The following is a 17,058-nucleotide window of genomic DNA, read 5'->3' as shown; positions in this document are numbered from 1 at the left end:
CAGAGTGGGGAAAAAGGCTAGGGTCTCAGGAGGAGGGACAAGGGCTGAGGAGAAGGGACTTCCCTACTGGACAGCTATGAGTTCTTAAGCAAATCACTCCCGGTCTGGGCCTCAGTCTCCCGGTTTGCTCAGTGGAGCTAGTACCTGTGCCTCTCTCAAAGGTGGTTGAGAGGCATAGCTGAGGCCGCAGGCAAAACCCCTACGTGGCTGAGGTGCTCTCAGGGGGCCATCCCAACCAACAAAGGGGTAGTCAGCATCTCTGAAGTGTCCATGTTCGTGTTGTGCTGGGGACTGGGGTATAGTCTCTGCCTGCATGGAGCTTATAGGCAAACATTGAAAATCGTCATCATGGGGGCACCTGGGTGGCTTAGCTAAAGCATCTGCCTTCGGCTCAGGTCATGATCCCACGATCCTGGGATCGAGTCCCACACCTGGCTCGCTCCCTGCTCAGCAGGGAGTCTGCTTCTCTCTCCCCCTGCCCTCCCACCTCACTTGTGCTCTCTTTCAAATAAATAAATAAAATCTTGAAAAAAAAAGAAAATCATAATCATAATGACACAAAATGGAAGTCATTTCAAATGCACAAGGTGCTGTGAAGGAAAAAAAAAAGCCTAAGTGCTGGTGGTTACAATATAGAAGTCAAGGTAGGTTTCTGGGGGGCACTGAACACAAGAGAATTTTGGGCAGAAATGCAAAACTTTGACAGTATCCTCTGTCAGTGAGGTTGCTGGGAAATAGTCTTTTTTTTATTAATAATAAATTTATTTTTTAATTGGTGTTCAATTTGCCAACATATATAACACCCAGTGCTCATCCCGTCAAGTGTCCCCCTCAGTGCCCATCACCCATTCACCCCCACCCCCCGCCCTCCTCCCCTTCCACCACCCCTAGTTCGTTTCCCAGAGTTAGGAGTCTTTACGTTCTGTCTCCCTTTCTGATATTTCCCACACACTTCTTCTTCCTTCCCTTCTATTCCCTTTCACTATTATTTATATTCCCCAAATGAATGAGACCATATAATGTTTGTCCTTCTCCGATTGACTTACTTCACTCAGCATAATACCCTCCAGTTCCATCCACGTTGAAGCAAATGGTGGGTATTTGTCGTTTCTAATGGCTGAGGAATATTCCATTGTCTACATAGACCACATCTTCTTTATCCATTCATCTTTCGATGGACACCGAGGCTCCTTCCACAGTGTGGCTATTGTGGACATTGCTGCTAGAAATATCGGGGTGCAGGTGTCCCGGCGTTTCATTGCATCTGCATCTTTAGGGTAAATCCCCAACAGTACAATTGCTGGGTCGTAGCTGGGAAATAGTCTTGTCATGGGTTGGGGAGAAGTACCTGCTCAAACCCCTATTGAATCACAAACACTCTTATTCCATAATGAGCTCTTTGCTTAGGGCATTTTACCCCACAGATATGTGCAAAAGTACATTTATGCAGGAATAGATTACACAGGTGTTCACTGCATCGTTGTTGTTAAGAGCAAAAAAATAACAACCCAAGTATTCATCAAAAAAGGACAGCATTAAATAAACTGAACAACCACACAGTGGAATATTATGCAGCTGTATAAAAGGACCAGGGCATCTATTGTTATGGAGAGAATGTCAAGATAGATTTAGTGAAAACGAAACACACAACAGTGTACAGTGTACGCTCCCTTTTATGTAAGAAAGGAGGAAAAACAGAACACAGATTCTTATCTTCCTCAGAAGGCTACACAAGGAATTGCAAGAGTAGCCATCAGGGGTCATGTGGGAGGGAAGCCGTGCATGGGGACACCGAGGCAGGGAGGCTTTGTATTTTGCATTGCTTTGATTTTTGAAGCATTTGAACGTATGCTCCGCTGCATATATTGTGTAAGTAATGTTTGAGGGCCTTGGCTTCTTCCTGGAGGACTCGGTGCTCAAGCCCGCGCCGGGCGACTGAGAAGGTTCGAGAGCGCTGGCCTATTCTGAACAAATACAACCAAGCGTCAGGGAGGCACCTGAGGCTCCGCACGTGTGGCCCATACCGGCGGGACTCTGGGCCCGGTGCTCACAGAGGGGCCGGGACTCCACGGGGGCGCTGGGGGGGTGGGGCGCTGGAGGAGTGACCCGATCAGGGGACCCGGCGCCCGGGAGTGTCTGGAGGGACCCCCACCCCCCACCCCCCACCCCCCAGCCGATGGGGGTCCAGGAGGGAGAAAGGGAGCGCGGCTTCGCGAGGACGCCCTGCTCCGGGGCTGCCCGCGGGCTCCAGGCTCCAGGCTGCGGCGCGCTCCCCGCCCCCCCGCCCCCGAGGCAGCCCCTCCCCCCGACCGACCCGGCCGCGCCCCAGGCTCCCCAGGGCCCAGCAGGTGCGGGGCGCCTCCTGGTGGCGCTCCGAGGGACACGCAGGCCTTGAAGGACCCAGAAGCCCGGGACGGGGTCCAGCACCCCAGGGAGGCGTGGAGGGCTAAGTGAAACCAAGGGGTCGCACAGCTGGGACAAGGGATTCAAACCCCAGCTTCAGGGAGAGATCCTGGGGCAACCGAAGGAAGGAAGATTCCGTGACTGTGGCTGTCCCCAGCCGACCTGCAGCCGATGGGCTGCGCCAGCCCTGTCCCCCCCACTCCCCCCACCGCCCTTGCCCTCTCTCAGGCCTACCCATAGAAGGGCACAGCTGCCCTGCCTGGCGCCCTTTGGGGCGCGGGGGGGGCGAACCTCCTGCGTCTCCGCCCTTCCTATGATCTTTCCGCCTTGCCCTTCTCTTTCTCCAAGGCAGCACCTGTTCTCTGAATCACCCTCCTCCTCGAGCCACAGCACCGAGCAGCTCTGCCCACCTGTGGAATCCCGGAGGCGCAAAGTGGAGGACGCGCCTCAGGATTTGCTGGGCCCCTTGTCGAACAATTATTAAGAATTCAAAATGGCCAAAAATTAAAATAAAATAATAAAATTAAAATAAAATAAAATAAAATAAAATAAAATAAAATAAAATAAAATAAAATAATTCAAAATGGTGATGGCAGAGCACTGAGCCAAGTGGGGCGTGTGAGTGCAGGACCGTGACGCTGAGTGGGACCAGAAGCCAGGGCTGCTGTGAAGGTGGCGGTGGAAGGGGGGAACGCAGAGGGTGGGGTGGCTGGGCTTCCTACCTCTAATCCTGGGCACACGGGCTCCTAGGCCTGAGGTTGGTGGCTCCCCTCACCTCATCCTTGTGTCTGAGCATCTCCTCTGAGCATCATGAGGTCTGAACATCTTCTGGATCGTCCCTGCTGCCCAACTCATGTGCGCACACACTGCAGTGCTCATGCACATATGCGCACCGGGTCAGGGGGCTCCTCAGAGCAGAGGGCCGGCCCATCAGAACCAGGCCCTGCGGGCTTTATGAAGTGCTTATTTACATGCACTAGCAACACTAAGCCTATAGATATACCCACTTTGCGGATGAACAAACTGAGGCACGGAGAGGTTGATGGCTTACCAAGAGGAGTCAGAGTCCCTAGGTCTGGGCATGGACAGCGGGGGAGACCCCTGTGAGGAATTAAGAGGGCTGTGGGAACTTGCTTTAGCTATTGTCTAGCTTACACAGTCCTGGCTGTGGCCTGGGGGAAATAAAATAATTTACAGTAATCTGTGGAGTTCAAGGAACTGTTAGCATGTGCCAGGCTCCACTCCAGGCATCCTACAGGTTCTGACTCAGGGATCCCTCACAGAAGCTTCATGCAGTAGGGGCCATAGTCACCCCACTTTACAGACAGGGACCATATGAGCTACAGTCAGGTCACACACCCTGCTGGGGGCCACAGGACAGAAAGGGGAGAGTAAGATATATTTTTAAAGATTTTATTTATTCATGAGAGAGAGAGAGAGAGAGAGAGAGAGAGAGAGAGGCAGAGACACAGGCAGAGGGAGAAGCAGGCTCCATGCAGGGAGCCCGACGTGGGACTCGATCCCGGGTCTCCAGGATCACGACCTGCGCTGAAGGCAGCACTAAACTGCTGAGCCACCTGAGCTGCCCTCCGGGATCACTCTTTGAGCTGAAGGCAGACACTCAACCACTGAGCCACGCAGGTGTCCCTAAGGTAGGATTTGAATAAAGGCAGGCAAGGTCTCCTGCCTGAGCCAGTACGTGGCATACCTTTGAGGGTGCTGGGTGAGGCCAACATGGTGACAGAGGGACAGACTGCCCCCTGGTCTCTCTGGGGTCCATCTCCGTCCCATTGTGCTCTCTCTTGCTCCCTCAACTTTGAGCCACATTGTCTCTGAGTTCTGCTTCAGGCCTGGCTCCATCTTCTCCAGGGGGTCCCCACAATTCTCAAGCCCTATCATGGGACCCAGGCTATGGGGGATGTGGGGTTTGCTGAGTGAGGGGCTCCTCAAGGAGTGCTGGTGCTTGGAGTCGGAACCCTGGCGTCTGGTCTCCCGTCCCCCAAGAAGCAGGCTGCCCAGGAAAGGGTGCTGTCCATGGCGCCAGAGGCCCTGCCCCTCGGCCTGAGCCAGTTCCGACAGGTCCACTCTCCCCACCCAGTGCCTTCCCAGCCCAGGAGGCTCCAGATCAAGTGCAGAGACATTAAAGTCTTGAAGCCATGTGGCATCCTTGCCCTGTATAGGTCAGGCATCTCACCTCTCTGTACCCTCCCCGCAGTCCTTGCCTGTCTCTCTGTCCCTCTCTCCCTCTCTCAGACACCCCTGCCCCCTCCATCTCTCAGTGAGTCGGGGTCTCTGTCTCTATCACTGTCTCTCTCTAACATCCCAACCTCTGTCTCTCGGACTCCTCCCTTCCCCTCCCCTGTCTCTGCTGTCTCTGGTTCTCTCCCTGTGCCCCTCCTCCCACCTCCCCCCTTCCCCCCCACCTTCCCAAGTCCTTTTGTACCCCCCCCCACGCTCCCCAGGGCTCCGTTCTCAGGAAGCCTCCTCCTCTCCCCACCTCTCTTCCCAGCCGTGTTGGGGCAGAGGGGGAGCAGGAGCACATTTCTTCTTGTCCAGGCCTAATATCTTAATGCAAGGCCATTACTCACCCGGAGTCCAGGCAGGGCAGGCCTCTCCCCTCCTCGTTTGTCATCCAGAGTGAAGCCTCTGCGTTGTTCCTCGGGGATCAGATTAAGGGATTGACAGTCAGGATGAACAAATTTAGCGGCCGGTGCTGCCTCCTCACTCCCTCCCACCCCAGCCTCTGGGGCTCCAGGTCCCTCAACCTTGCACAGGGGAGGTCTGAGGCCCCAGGGAGTCCTGTTGCAGCTTCTACTCCTCAAAGTGCCTGCCAAGGGGAAGGGGTAGTAGGAGCTTTTCTCCCAAGTGAGGAAGAGGAAGAAAAAGGAGCTGGGTCCAGAGTGACCTCTACCCCTGGGGGCTGTTGAACATTTACTATAAAAAATAGAGCAGCTAGCTCGAGAAGGCCCTTTATTAAGGACCCTTTGAAAGCCCTTTACCTGGATTCACTCATGCAATCCTTACAACTGCCCTAGGAAGTAGGCACTATTATTACCCCCATTTTACAGGGACTCAGAGAGGTGAAGTGACTTGCCCAATGCCACACAGCTAGTGAAGTCTGTCAGCCATGGTGCTTTGTATTTTTGTTAATTTTCTCAACACAACATCTGTGGGAGAGGGACCAATGTTATCCCCCTCTGACAGGTGAGAAAACAGGTGTTTGTCCAGGTCTAGAGCCCTTGGGCATGGTTCTGTTCCCCTATATGGTCCTGCCCTCCCTCCGTGTCTCATCTTTCCCAGGGACAAGCTCAGCTCCGCACTGCTGTCTGCAGAGCAAGTATTACTGTAGCCATGTGGGGGAAGCAAGAGTGAGGGGCTCCCTGGCCTGGCCTGGCCTGTCTGCCCCTCAGTTCCATCTCCGGGGCCAGATCCACACCCCCCACCCAGGGCTCTGGAGCAGGGGCTGTGTCGAGAGTGACCCCCGATCATCACACCTCTCTCAGGCCTTGTCACGAGCACCTGCTGCCTGGAACCCAGACCCCAGAGCTGACAGCCAGGAGCTGCCTTCGTGGGAGGGGCAGGGGAGGGGCTGAGGCGCACACCTGGAGCCTTCCCACAGCCGCCTGGACACCAACTCTCTTCCACTTTCCACATCAGCCGGGTTCCCATAGTAACCTCCAGCTTGCTGTCTCCTAGCAACTGAGTGGTCCTCGGAGGGGGAGGCAGAGGAGTGGAGAGTGGCTGACATTTGAGGCCAGAGAACTCAGGTTCGCGTTTTGGCGATGCGATGTCAGAGCTGTGAGGTCTTTGGCCGGTCGCTTAACCTCTCTGAACCCCTGCTTTCCCTTCTGTGACATGGAGATGACACTGCTCAGGGATGAAGCGTTTGGGACAGAGCTGACAACCCGGGAAACCCAAAGGGTTATGCAAAGGTGTGGAAATAATGTGAGAGGGCCAGGGGGACACTGTTGGGCCTGGGTGCGAGCGGAGGGAGGTGAAGCCTGGGTCCGGGTCCATCATGAGAGACCCCAGCCTTGCCCGGCTGGCCCCCCCGCCCAGAATCCTTGGCCCTAGAGATCACCACGGGCCCCAAGGACTCTCCAAGACAAACCACGCGCCGGGGATGGTTCTGCTTGTCCCCTTATAAAACCGCAATGTGCTGGCTTCCGGAATCAGATATGTTCTGTGCCCTTGACGTGGACCGCCTCATTTTACCCAGCGAACTAGGTTCTTTTGTTATTGCGGGTGTCAGTTGGGGAACCCGGGCTCAGAGAGGCCATGCGCTGGGCTTGCTTGTCCCGGCTCTCCGCAGGCAAGAGGGGGCTGGAGCCCCGGCTCTGAGAGCCAGAGTCCTGCCACCTGTCCCTTCCTTCTCCGGGATCGTGATCCGGAAGGAGCGAGTGTGAGAGGAGGGGTGACTAAGGAGGGAGGTGCCCGAGGAGGGGGTTGGGAGACCCCGGGACAGGCCGGGGCACCTGAGGCAGGGGACAGGGTGCCAGGGGGCAGAACGGAAATCCCTGGGCCGCTTAACCGGTGCGGACAAAGTGCCTGGGGGCTGTGCCTCCCCCCCACCCGAACCCTCTCGGGAGGGCAGAGGCGGGGGTGGGGGGTGGGGGGCGCTGGCTCGGGGTCAGCCGGGGTTCTCCGCACCCACGGGCGGAGGCAGGCAAGGGTCCAAGGGAGGGGTCAAGCCCGAGAGGCAGGTGCGAGGAGGGGGGAGCCTGCGGCCCGAGTGCCCTGGGGGAGGGTGCGACCCCCCGCCCCCCCCACCTGTGCCCCGAGGCCCGGCCCGACCCAGCCTGCCAGCTCCGCCGGTCCCGGTCCCTGTCTTCGCGGGGCTGGGGCAGGGCTGAGCCGACCCCCACCAATATTCCCCTGGGAGCTGGGTCTCCCCGCCGCAGGCCAGGAGGCCCCCTCCCCCACGCCGCCCTCCGGGCTGAGCCTTTCCCCTCCACACCCCCCACCCCCAGCTCAACCCCCCTCTGGGCCAGAGCCAAGGTCGCTGCGGCATCTCTGGCCGCTTGATTCAATTAACTAATTCCCGACAAGACAGATGTGCAATTCCCCACCGCCTGCCATTGGGCGGAGATAGAGCTCCCCGCGGGCGGGGGGCGGGGCGGTGACGTCAGGGCCGGTAGCTGACGTCATGGGCGCCCAGCCAGGAGTCCCGCAGCGACCCGGCCCTCCCAGGCTTCTGCAGTGAGTGCTTGCTTGCGCGTGTGGTGTGCACACCTGTAGCTCCATGCGCCACCCCTCTAGGGGACGCCCTGGGTCGCGGGGGTCTCCACTGGGTCCACGGTTTGGTCCAGCTAGGCTGACTCCTAAGGGTGCGACCGTCCCCGCCCTGGCCTTTCTCCTTTGTCCTCTGAATTTGCCACGGGGGCCCCGCCCCCCCGGGTCTCTTACCTTGGTGGAGCTTTCTGGTGAGTGCGTCACAGTGAGGTCCACGCGTGTGCATACACACCCAGGCATGCACACACAAGTGCACACAGAGTCTACCCGGACACACAGGTGTATGGCCTCGGAGCATGCTTCCAGACGAGCACACAGTGGTGCCCAGGGGCACACACAGGGACACAGGGAGCCACGGTAGTATCTCAGCCACGCGTGCACACACATGTGCCCACGCATGCACGCCCTGCAGGCCCCCCCTGGCCTCAGCCCCTCCTCAGACTCCTGGGCCTCCTGTGGGGGTGGGGTGAGGAAGGGGCAGCAGAGGGGGAAGGGAGGCCTCGTCAAGGACACCAGCAAGGAAAGAGGAAAAAAAAAAAATGAAGTGGAAGAAATAAAATCAAAAGGCTTTTAAGGCTGCTCTCCCCAAGTAGTTGATGTCTTGGCTGCGATTGCCGGCAATGAAATATGGTGCTCTCTGATCGCTTAATGCACAGAGCCCTGCAGCCCCTCCCCCTGCTCAGAGGCAGTCCCCTCCCCTACCCCTCCACTCCCCTCCCCTCCTGATCCTCCCTGGCAGATCTGCCTCCTTGCTCCCAAATGGCCCAGAGTGTGTGGTGGAGGGCACAGCTGATGCTCACTTCGAGTCTGGCATTGACCCCAGGAGGGGCTCCAGAAGCCACAGCTGGCATGAGGACCCCAGCCCACAGTCTGGGCAGGAGGGGAGAGCCCAGGGCTGGGACCCCTGCCCATGCCTGGCAGTCGTGGAGCTCAGGGTTCTCCCTGCAAAGATGCTGGGTCTGGGGGCCTCAGGGCTGAGGCATCCATCCTCAGCCAGGAAGGGAAGGTCATAGGATCCATGTGTGCCTCATAGGGATCTTCAGCAGCCTCCATGGAGAGGCTGAGACTCTTGGAGATTTTGTGTGTGTGTGTGTGTGTGTGTGTGTGTGTGTGTGTTGATGGGGGTGGATGACTTGGGGGGTGGGGGGACGGAGTCCTGGCCTAATTCTCAGCCTTTAGCTAAAAACTAATCTCAGTCATGGTTAAAAGGCCTGGCTTTCAGCCTCAGCTCACATTCAGCTCCATCACTTCCTGGCTCTGTGACCTTGGGCATCTGTGAACCCCGTTCCACACCTGCAAGGATGGAGCGAATCATAGAACTGGCCTTATAGGGTTATTGGAGGATTAAAAGAAAATATATGCGAAGCGCTTAGCAGGGGCCTGTGCAGGGCGGGAGGAGGGCCATAGTGGGGCTAATTACGTAACTGCCCACTGGCCCCGTGCCCTGGCCCTGGACTTGGAGGGCCCGCTGCCCCTTCCCCTTCCCCAGGCGCTCTCCTCCCCCACCCTTGCTTCCACACCCCACCCCGCCCCCAGGCAACTGTTCACTCTGCGCCTTTCTGTCAGGGCTGCCAAATTGGCCAAATCTCCGTAATGCTAAAAAATTGGCCCATTAGCTGGCAGGGAACATTGACAGGAGCGGGGAGCAGAGTGTATTGCTGCCACAGATGTGCCAAGAGGGCCAGAGGGAGGGGGCTCCAGGGCTCCCCTGGGAAACCAGCGATGCCCAGGGAACGGTCAGTTGCCAGGGTGTGTGTGGGTGTGGGTGTGTGTCTGGGGCCCTATTCTATGCCAGACATACTGCCAGGGGCTTCCACACCATCACTTCATATAAACCCCACAAAGGCCCTGAGAGTTTGGCCCTGTAATTGTTCCCATGTTACAGATGAGGAAGGTGAGGCTCAGAGCACCATTGCTCAGGAGAAGACTTACCCCTGGTCTGAAATTCCACTGGGCTCCCTGGAGCCCCCTTCCCGGGTATCCCAGTGGCCCCCCAAATACCCCAGAGGCCTTGCTCCTGAAGTCTCTGCCCTCTGTCCCATCCCTGTCCTGCCTGTCCTGCCTCATGGGGGTGTCCCTCACTGGGGCAGCTGGCCAGAAAAGTGGTCTTCTTGGGATCAGCCATGCCCAGTTGCTCCTCAGTGGAGAGAAATGAGGTGTGTGGAGGTCACCAGGTGCCTGGAGGAGGATGGGGAGGGAGGCTCAGGGCTTCCGGCTGCCCCCCGCCTTCCCTCTTGGGGGTGCTTAGACAGGGGCTGCCCACCTGAGGCATTCCCCAGACTGGGGGCCTAGTCATGGGCCCCGGCTCTTCCCTGATCTCCTTGTTTAGGATCTCAGACAGACACATTGTTCCCATTCTCAGATAAGAAAACTGAGGCTTAAGGAGGCCCAGTGACCTGTTCACAGCTGGGCAATGGTGGCTCTGGTGTTTAATCCAGATTAGTATGACACCAGAACTTGAGGTTTTAATCCTATTGCTCTAGTGATGGGGAGCGACCTCACTGGGTGTCACGTCCTATTCGGAGACAGTTTTAATCCTGAAAATGTGTTCATTCATTCTTTCATCCCTTAAATGTTAAGCCCCTCCTAATGCCAGCACCATGCACTGGAACACAAGATGAATAAGGCCCTTCCCTACCCGGGCCTGGCTGCTCCATGCGGTAGAGATCAGCCCTGCCTCACTAGCAGACCCAAGGAGGCCCCCCTAATCTGCACCTCTGCCTGCCCACCCTCCCCTTCTGCATCTACTTGCATATAGTATGCCATTGTGCTGAGCTACATGGATCCAGGGGTCTCCATGCCTGCCCTGGAGAAGCTGAGACACCTGTTAGCGGGGTTCAGGGCCCCTCTGGTCCTTCCTCTGCAGTCCCCAACATCCCACCCCCACTGCCAACAGACCTCAGGCAGGGTGGTAGGTACCTGATGATGCTGACGGTGGGGATCGTGTGCTGATGGGGTGGATATGGGGGTGATGGAAAGGAGGGGGTGATGCAAGTCCAGGCCCAAATGATGGGAAAGAACCGGCAGAGAGAAGAGAGAAAGAGGGGGGCATGCATGCAGAGAGGTGCCGCTCACTGACCTTTCACCTGCCCCACCCAGTGAGGCCCATTTCCTCAGCTAGCCATGGGAAGGCTGGGACCTTGCTCCTTTCCAGCCGGGGTCTGACCAGGCACCTGGAGCATGCGCATAGGTCCCGACAGACAGGGTGAACCCCAGCTCTCCTGCACCAGGGGCCCTGTCAGCAGGGGACCAGGGGTCCAAAGTGACAGGCACGGTACTGGTGCATGGGCCTTGGGCAAGGGTCCCAAGGTTGTGGCCTTTCCCTCAGGGCTCTGAGGAGGGTGGAGGCAGAGCTGTGGAATAAGGCAGGCTCTGCAGGAAGGGACGGTCATGTGGGCTGGCATGGGCAGGTTGACATGGTGCTTCTGAATTTGGGATCAGACCGGTTCAAATCCAGTTCCACCACTGACAAGCAGGGGTGAGGGGGTGGGGGACGACTCACTGTTTCATAATCTCCTCGAGTCTCAGCTTCATCACTGTCCTGGCACACGGGATGATATGCTATCTACTTGGTAGTAGTGATTTTTGCAACAATCCTGCAAGTTGGAGGCTCAGCAAAATGCCTGGCATGGAGGAGGCACTCCGGAGAGGTCACTGTCTTCATTCTTATGGCCTTTGTTGGCTCCTCTGGGCTGCCGCAGATCCTGCCAGCACCAGACCCCAGGTGCTCACGGCTGGGCGAGGGGCTGGGCTGGGGACCCCTGCCACTGGGCCTCTTGGCAGGCAGGCTGGGCTGGCAGGCTGGGCTCAGATGGCCCACCTCCCTGTCCCCTCCCTGTGCCAGGCAGCCCGGCCCTCCATGGCCCCCACCTCCTGGCCTCCCCCTGCGCCCTCTCCACAGGCTGGTGAGGGCTCTGACGTGTGAAATAAAAAGGGATTTTAATTACCTCTCAGCAAAACAGCAATTAGAGAGAATCACAGCCCAACAACAGTCTCCTCCTCCACTGCCCCCGCCAGGTCTGTCTCCCCTTTTTCTCTGGCCCCCACCCCAGCTCTGAGGCTGGATGGAACAGGAAGTCCTCTGAGTCAGCTCAGGACCCTGTGCCCCGGGTCTGGAGACGGGGAGCCAAAGGCCATGAGCTGGTCTGTACTAGGGACAGGGCAGAGGGGACAAAGAGCTACACAGGGAAGCCCCCTGATGGCTGAGGGCTGGTCACTCAGGTGGGGTCTCCCTGTGTATCTGCACCTTGGAGACAGCCAGTACCCATATCTTTGGGGTCCACATGTACCCCGGTACCTGCCCATCCCTTGTGTGCATGCACATGCACATGTGTGTACGCGTGTGTGGCCTGTATGACCGATGTGTGTGCACGCAAGCGTTTAGCACCCCAGGGCAGTGCAGCCCTCAGGATGAGCCCTCTGCGCTGGGGAAGCTGCACAGTTTTCAACAGGCTTTTAGAATAATTGCCTGTGACCCTGAGCCGAAGCTCGTGTCCACTGGGCGCCCCCCGCCCGGGCCCCTGCTGCCTGGGGTCACTTCTTGGTCCATCTGCACAGCCTGCAGCTCTGCATTTGGGGGGGGCGGGGAGGGCGGGGTGGGTGTGTCCACAGGTGGCCTGAGGCTGGGGGCGGCGGTGGTGGGTGGCTGATTGAAGAGGTAATTGCAGGCAGCAGGCCCTAGCTAATGCATGTTATGATTAAGCCCCATTACGGAGGGAGGCCGCTGGAGCATGGGGGCGGGGGCGGGGGGAGGGCAGGGAGGCTGATTCTGGGGGGGCCTCCGCCAAGGCTGATAGTCTTTCTCATGGGGTGGGGGAGCAGGCTGCCACTGCCACCTCTGCGGTCCCCTCCCCCTCCAGGACTGTCCCTGGGAGAGCCGAGCTGTGTCCCCCGGCACACACACCCCTGGGCGACGGTCTGAAAGCCCTGTTCTGTGCTCTAAGGGGCCCAACCCGGGGTTAGCAGCAATTTCCTGGCCATTAATCTTGGGGTTCCTGTGGCTGTCAGGGGCCCCCTGGCCACCGTAAGTCTCAGCACCAGGGGATAGCATGTCATTGGGCTGCAGAAGCCAGGATGGCTGCAATTAGGTGGCTGACACCAGAGACCCCAGCCCCACCCCATCTCACTGGGTGCCATAGGTGCCACTCAGGCAGCCCTCCTGCCCATCAGCTGAGGATGGTCCCGGCCAGAGCCCCCTGATCTCCTGCGATGTGGGCCTTGGAACTGGGCTTGCTTGTCCGTGGGGAACAGGCCTCGGAACCTTTCACTTCACAGAAACCCAGAGAAGTTACACACTTTCCCAAGAACACACAGTAAAGGTTGGATCAGACCTTGTGTTACCCTTGTATCCTAGCTTGGTCACTTGCCAGCTGTGTGACTTTATGAGTGTCACTTAACCTCTCAGGCCTCAATTTCTGCCTCTGAAAAATGGGGATAATAGTGGCATCTACTCCTAGAATTGTTATGAGGATTTAAATGAGACAAAGTAGCACTTAGAGTCCAAAACCTTTTCCAGAAGTCAACTACTCGTACTTTTAGCATGGCCTCTGCTCTTTGACCTGTGTCCTTTGTGGTAGGCAGAGTTCTAAGATGTCGCCTAAGATTCCTGGCCCCTGTTGTACATACACACACAGACTCTCCCCATTTTTCAATCAAACACAAACCTGGGTACTGTTATGAAGGGATTTTGTAATTGTAATTAAGATTCTGAATTAGTTGAACTTAAGATAGGAAGGTTATTAGATGTAATTACTTGGGCCCTTTAAAAGCAGTTTCTCTGGCTGGTCGATGAGAGGAAGACAGATTCAAAGCATGACAAGGATTCAGTGCCAACAAGATTGTCCACTGATGACTTTGGCTGGAAGGGCCACCAGGCAAGGGGTGCAGGTGACCTCTAGTTGCTGAGAGCAGCCCCTGGTTGACAGCCAGCAAAGAATGGACACCTTGATTCTACACTGAAGGAATTGGATTCTGGCCCAACCAGTGAACTTGGAAGAGAAGCCTGAGCCCCAGGGAGAGAGCCCAGCCCCCACCCACCCTGACTTCAGCGCCGTGAAGCCCTGAGCCGAGAACCCAGCCATGTGGAGCCTGGAATTCTGACCTACAGAAGCTAAGATCATAAATTTGCTGTTTTATTTTATTTTTTATAAGGTTTTATTTATTTATTTGAGACAGAGAGAGTGCATGTGAGCATGACCTGAGGAGGGGCAGAGGGAGAGGGAGAAGCAGCTTCCTGCTGAGCTGGGATCCGGGATGTGATGCTCTATCCCAGGACCCTGAGATCATGACCTTAGCCAAAGGCAGACGCTTGGCAGACTGAGCCACCCGGGTGCCCCAATTTGCTGTTTTAAGTTCCCACATTTGTGGAAATTTGTTACACAGAAAACTAATAACCCTCTGTGGTAGTTCTGAGGGAAGGCCCTGGGACATCCTGCCTGGAGGGGAGCTGGGTGGTGCTGGGCTAAGGGCAGCCCCAGGTGAGGTTAGCACCCTCAGACTTGTGGCTGCTGGCACTTCTGAGGAGAGATGAGGATGGCAGAGATTGGCAGCCAGGCTTCCGGCTCGGGACACCAGCGTGGGGCCGGCGCCCCTGGATTGCTGCCAGCTGACCTCACCTCTGACCTATCATCCATAGAATGTCTGTGGGGGCCCCTCACCATCCCCTGCCTCAGCCCACAGCTAGAGCTGGGCGTGGATGGTCCCGGTGACATGCAGGTGTTCAGTGGGAACTCTGGTCCTGGCACTCTATCCCACAGTTCCACTCCAGGGAGTCTCTGACAGTGCCCCCTGCAAAGCACACGGTCTAGAGGGAGGTCCCACCCGGGGCCGGGGCCCTGTGCCTGGCCCCCTGAGGCCCTCTGAGGCCCTTGGTCTCCTCCCGGCCGCAGCCGTGCTTTCCTACAAGGAGCAATTAGTGGCCTCGGCTTTAATTAGCTAAAGATCCCCTTCAGCTCCAATCACTTGAAATGATGGTGGAGTGCTGGGGGAGGGGACTTCGGCCCAGTGACCCTGTGAGGCAAAGAAGAGGCCCTTCAGGTCCCACTGGCTTTTCTGGGCTCTGCCCATCCCCAGCCCCCTTGCTTCTTGCAGTCCCCGGCAATGGGCCCTGCTGATCCTGGGAGGAAGTTCCCCAGGCTCTGGGGTCCACCTTCCTATATCCCCCAAACACCCCTGGCTTTATCCTCATCTTGTACTAGGAGCTGACTCCCTGTCACGGCCTGTCCATCAAACAGTAAACCCAAGAGGCCTTGGTCTCAGAACTGAAGACCCACAGGCCTCAGCCTGTCTCCCCTCTTTCCTCCCTACCCCCCACTGCCAACGCCCTGCTTTGACTCTGTCCATCTGGCCTCCACCCCCAAGTGCATTGTGGTCAAGGCGGTGACACTCGGGCTGGGCAAGGACAGGGTGCTGGGAAATCTGGGGTCCCAACAGAGCTAAGGAAGAGAGGCTGGGAGAATGCCAAGTCACAAGATAACGTCAGGTGGGGACAAATGCTGTACAAGATGTACCCAGAGCGACAGACAGAAAACTGTGTTTTCTGGGTGCTCCAGACAGGGAGATCCAGAAAGAGCCCTTGGAGGTGGGGACATCTGGACGGGAGGCCAGGCCCTGGCTGCAGGCCCTGAGATCCCTCCTGAGGTCTCTGGGTAGAGCCACCATGGCACGTGCCTGGTGCCCCGGATGCAGCCCCCTGCCCCCCAACACAGTTCCCAGGCTGAGCTCAGAGCTGGGCCCCTGTCTGTGTTGCCCTCACTTGGGTCCCAGGCACCCTGTCTGTCCCCTCCAGAGCCGACCCTTCATCTCCTGGCCATCGTGTATGCATCCCCAAGACGCTGAATACAGCAGGCGGGCTTCAAGCTCAGCTTCAGGGCTCGGGAGCCGCGTGAACAGGGCAACTTTCTTTCTTTCTCTGGGCTTCGGTTGCCTGCAAGTAAATTGGTGTCAATGCCAGGGACCCCCTCCTAGGATTTCTAGGGCTCAGTGTGGTGAAGCAGGTAGAAGGCCTGGCTGCTCCCACCTCTTCTATTTTGGGGGTTCCACCCACAGCTGTGGGGGGCCTGTCTGGATGGGGGCAAGGCCTGCTCTTTTCAGGCCAGCCTGGCACCGGGTTCCAGGCTGGGCACACAAGGGCACAAATCTCTCCTGCAAGCAGAGGCCCTCAGGCAGGCACCTGTCCAACCAGGGGGGCTGAAGCCTGAGAGGGAACCGGAAGCCTGAGAGGGAACTGGAGGACAGGAGGGCTGGAGCTGGGGTCCTCAGGCCCAGGGGATGGATAGCACAAAGGCATAGATTTGGGGGTCCAGTCCCCTTGAAGAGGAGGGACATTTAGGGGAGCATGACCCAGGGCCCTGGAAGAGGGTCTGAGGCCAGACTGAGGAGGCCCCAGGAGCCATGATGAGGGGTCACAGAGGAGGGTATGGGGTGGGAACAGGCAGGAGGCAGCAGCACCTGGGTGAGCAAGCTGAAGGAGGACAGCAGCTTCCTCTAGCAAGGATGGACAACTAGGGACCAGAACGGAGTCAGGATGGATGGGGAAGGGAGGAAGTAAGGCTGAGACGTTGCCGGACTCAGACTGGGCCCTGACATAGAGAATGAGGACACCAGGGAGTCAGAGGTGAGCGGGGTGTGGAGCACGGTGAGCCGGGTGGGCCCCGGGGCAGAGCTGGGAGCCAGGCCAGCACCGGGGCACAGCCTCCAGGGGATGGAGAGGAGTCGGAGCCAGGGAGGGCAGGGCAGGTGGGCCAGGAGGGAGGGTGAGAGGCAGGGAGGACTTCTCTGGGGGAGGTGCTGCTGTGGGCCTCCGGGTACAGGGCACCAAATCACTCCTCTTGTGATGTCCCATTGATTTTAAAAAATAAAGCGATGCCCACGTGGGCCTAGAGGCTCATGCTAAAGTGCTCATAGAGCTTATTCTATGTTACCTTGGGGAGGCCTGGGAGGGGGACATGTGTGAAGGAGGGCTTCACATTTGTTTTCCACCTACTTATATAGCGTAAGTCCCTTAAAACCAGGATATATTTATATTATTTCCTCTTTTTTTAAAAAAAGATTTTATTTATTCATTTGAGAGAGAGCAAGAGAGCACAAGCAGGAGGATTGGCAGAGGGAGAGGGAGAAGCAGGCTGCCCACTGAGTGAGCAGTCAGATGCAGGGCTCGATCCCAGGACCCTGAGATCATGACCTGAGCCAATGGCAGATGCTTAACTGACTGAGCCACCCAGGCGTCCCTATATGTTTCCTGTATGAAATAAAAACTGAGCCAGAGGTTGGTAGATGGCCCCATAGAAGAGTCTGTGCCTAGTGGGATGGAAGCCTGCTACATGGTAGGAGAAGAGAAGTGAGGGGAGCTGGGGCCGAGAGCAGGGATGGCCCCTTCTTGTCATCTGATGGATCCCAGGGCCGAGGAGAAGTGTGTGTAGGATC

The 17,058-nt window shown here is 57.4% G+C and overlaps 2 long non-coding RNA genes across 6 annotated transcripts; one reads left to right on the top strand and one right to left on the bottom strand.

The window, feature by feature from the left end:
- Nucleotides 1–1,655: 1,655 nt before the first annotated feature.
- On the bottom strand, nt 1,656–8,311 carry LOC144296216 (uncharacterized). 4 transcript variants are annotated; one of them, XR_013363372.1, is made up of 4 exons: nt 5,898–6,870; nt 4,992–5,060; nt 2,638–2,813; nt 1,656–1,964 (listed from the first exon to the last, which is right to left on the bottom strand). It is a non-coding gene; the product is annotated as an uncharacterized LOC144296216 (long non-coding RNA). The 4 variants fall into 4 exon arrangements; XR_013363375.1 differs by having other exon boundaries at nt 6,006–6,870; XR_013363374.1 differs by lacking the exons at nt 2,638–2,813; nt 5,898–6,870 and adding an exon at nt 7,810–8,311.
- LOC144296215 (uncharacterized) lies at nt 6,099–13,774 on the top strand. 2 transcript variants are annotated; one of them, XR_013363370.1, is made up of 2 exons: nt 6,099–6,335; nt 13,407–13,774. It is a non-coding gene; the product is annotated as an uncharacterized LOC144296215 (long non-coding RNA). The 2 variants fall into 2 exon arrangements; XR_013363371.1 differs by having other exon boundaries at nt 13,404–13,774.
- Nucleotides 13,775–17,058: the final 3,284 nt, after the last annotated feature.

The sequence above is a fragment of the Canis aureus genome, chromosome 24 (assembly GCF_053574225.1).
Source record: "Canis aureus isolate CA01 chromosome 24, VMU_Caureus_v.1.0, whole genome shotgun sequence".
In the NCBI taxonomy this organism is placed as follows: domain Eukaryota; kingdom Metazoa; phylum Chordata; class Mammalia; order Carnivora; family Canidae; genus Canis; species Canis aureus.
This window is presented reverse-complemented; position numbering and strand designations above follow the sequence as displayed.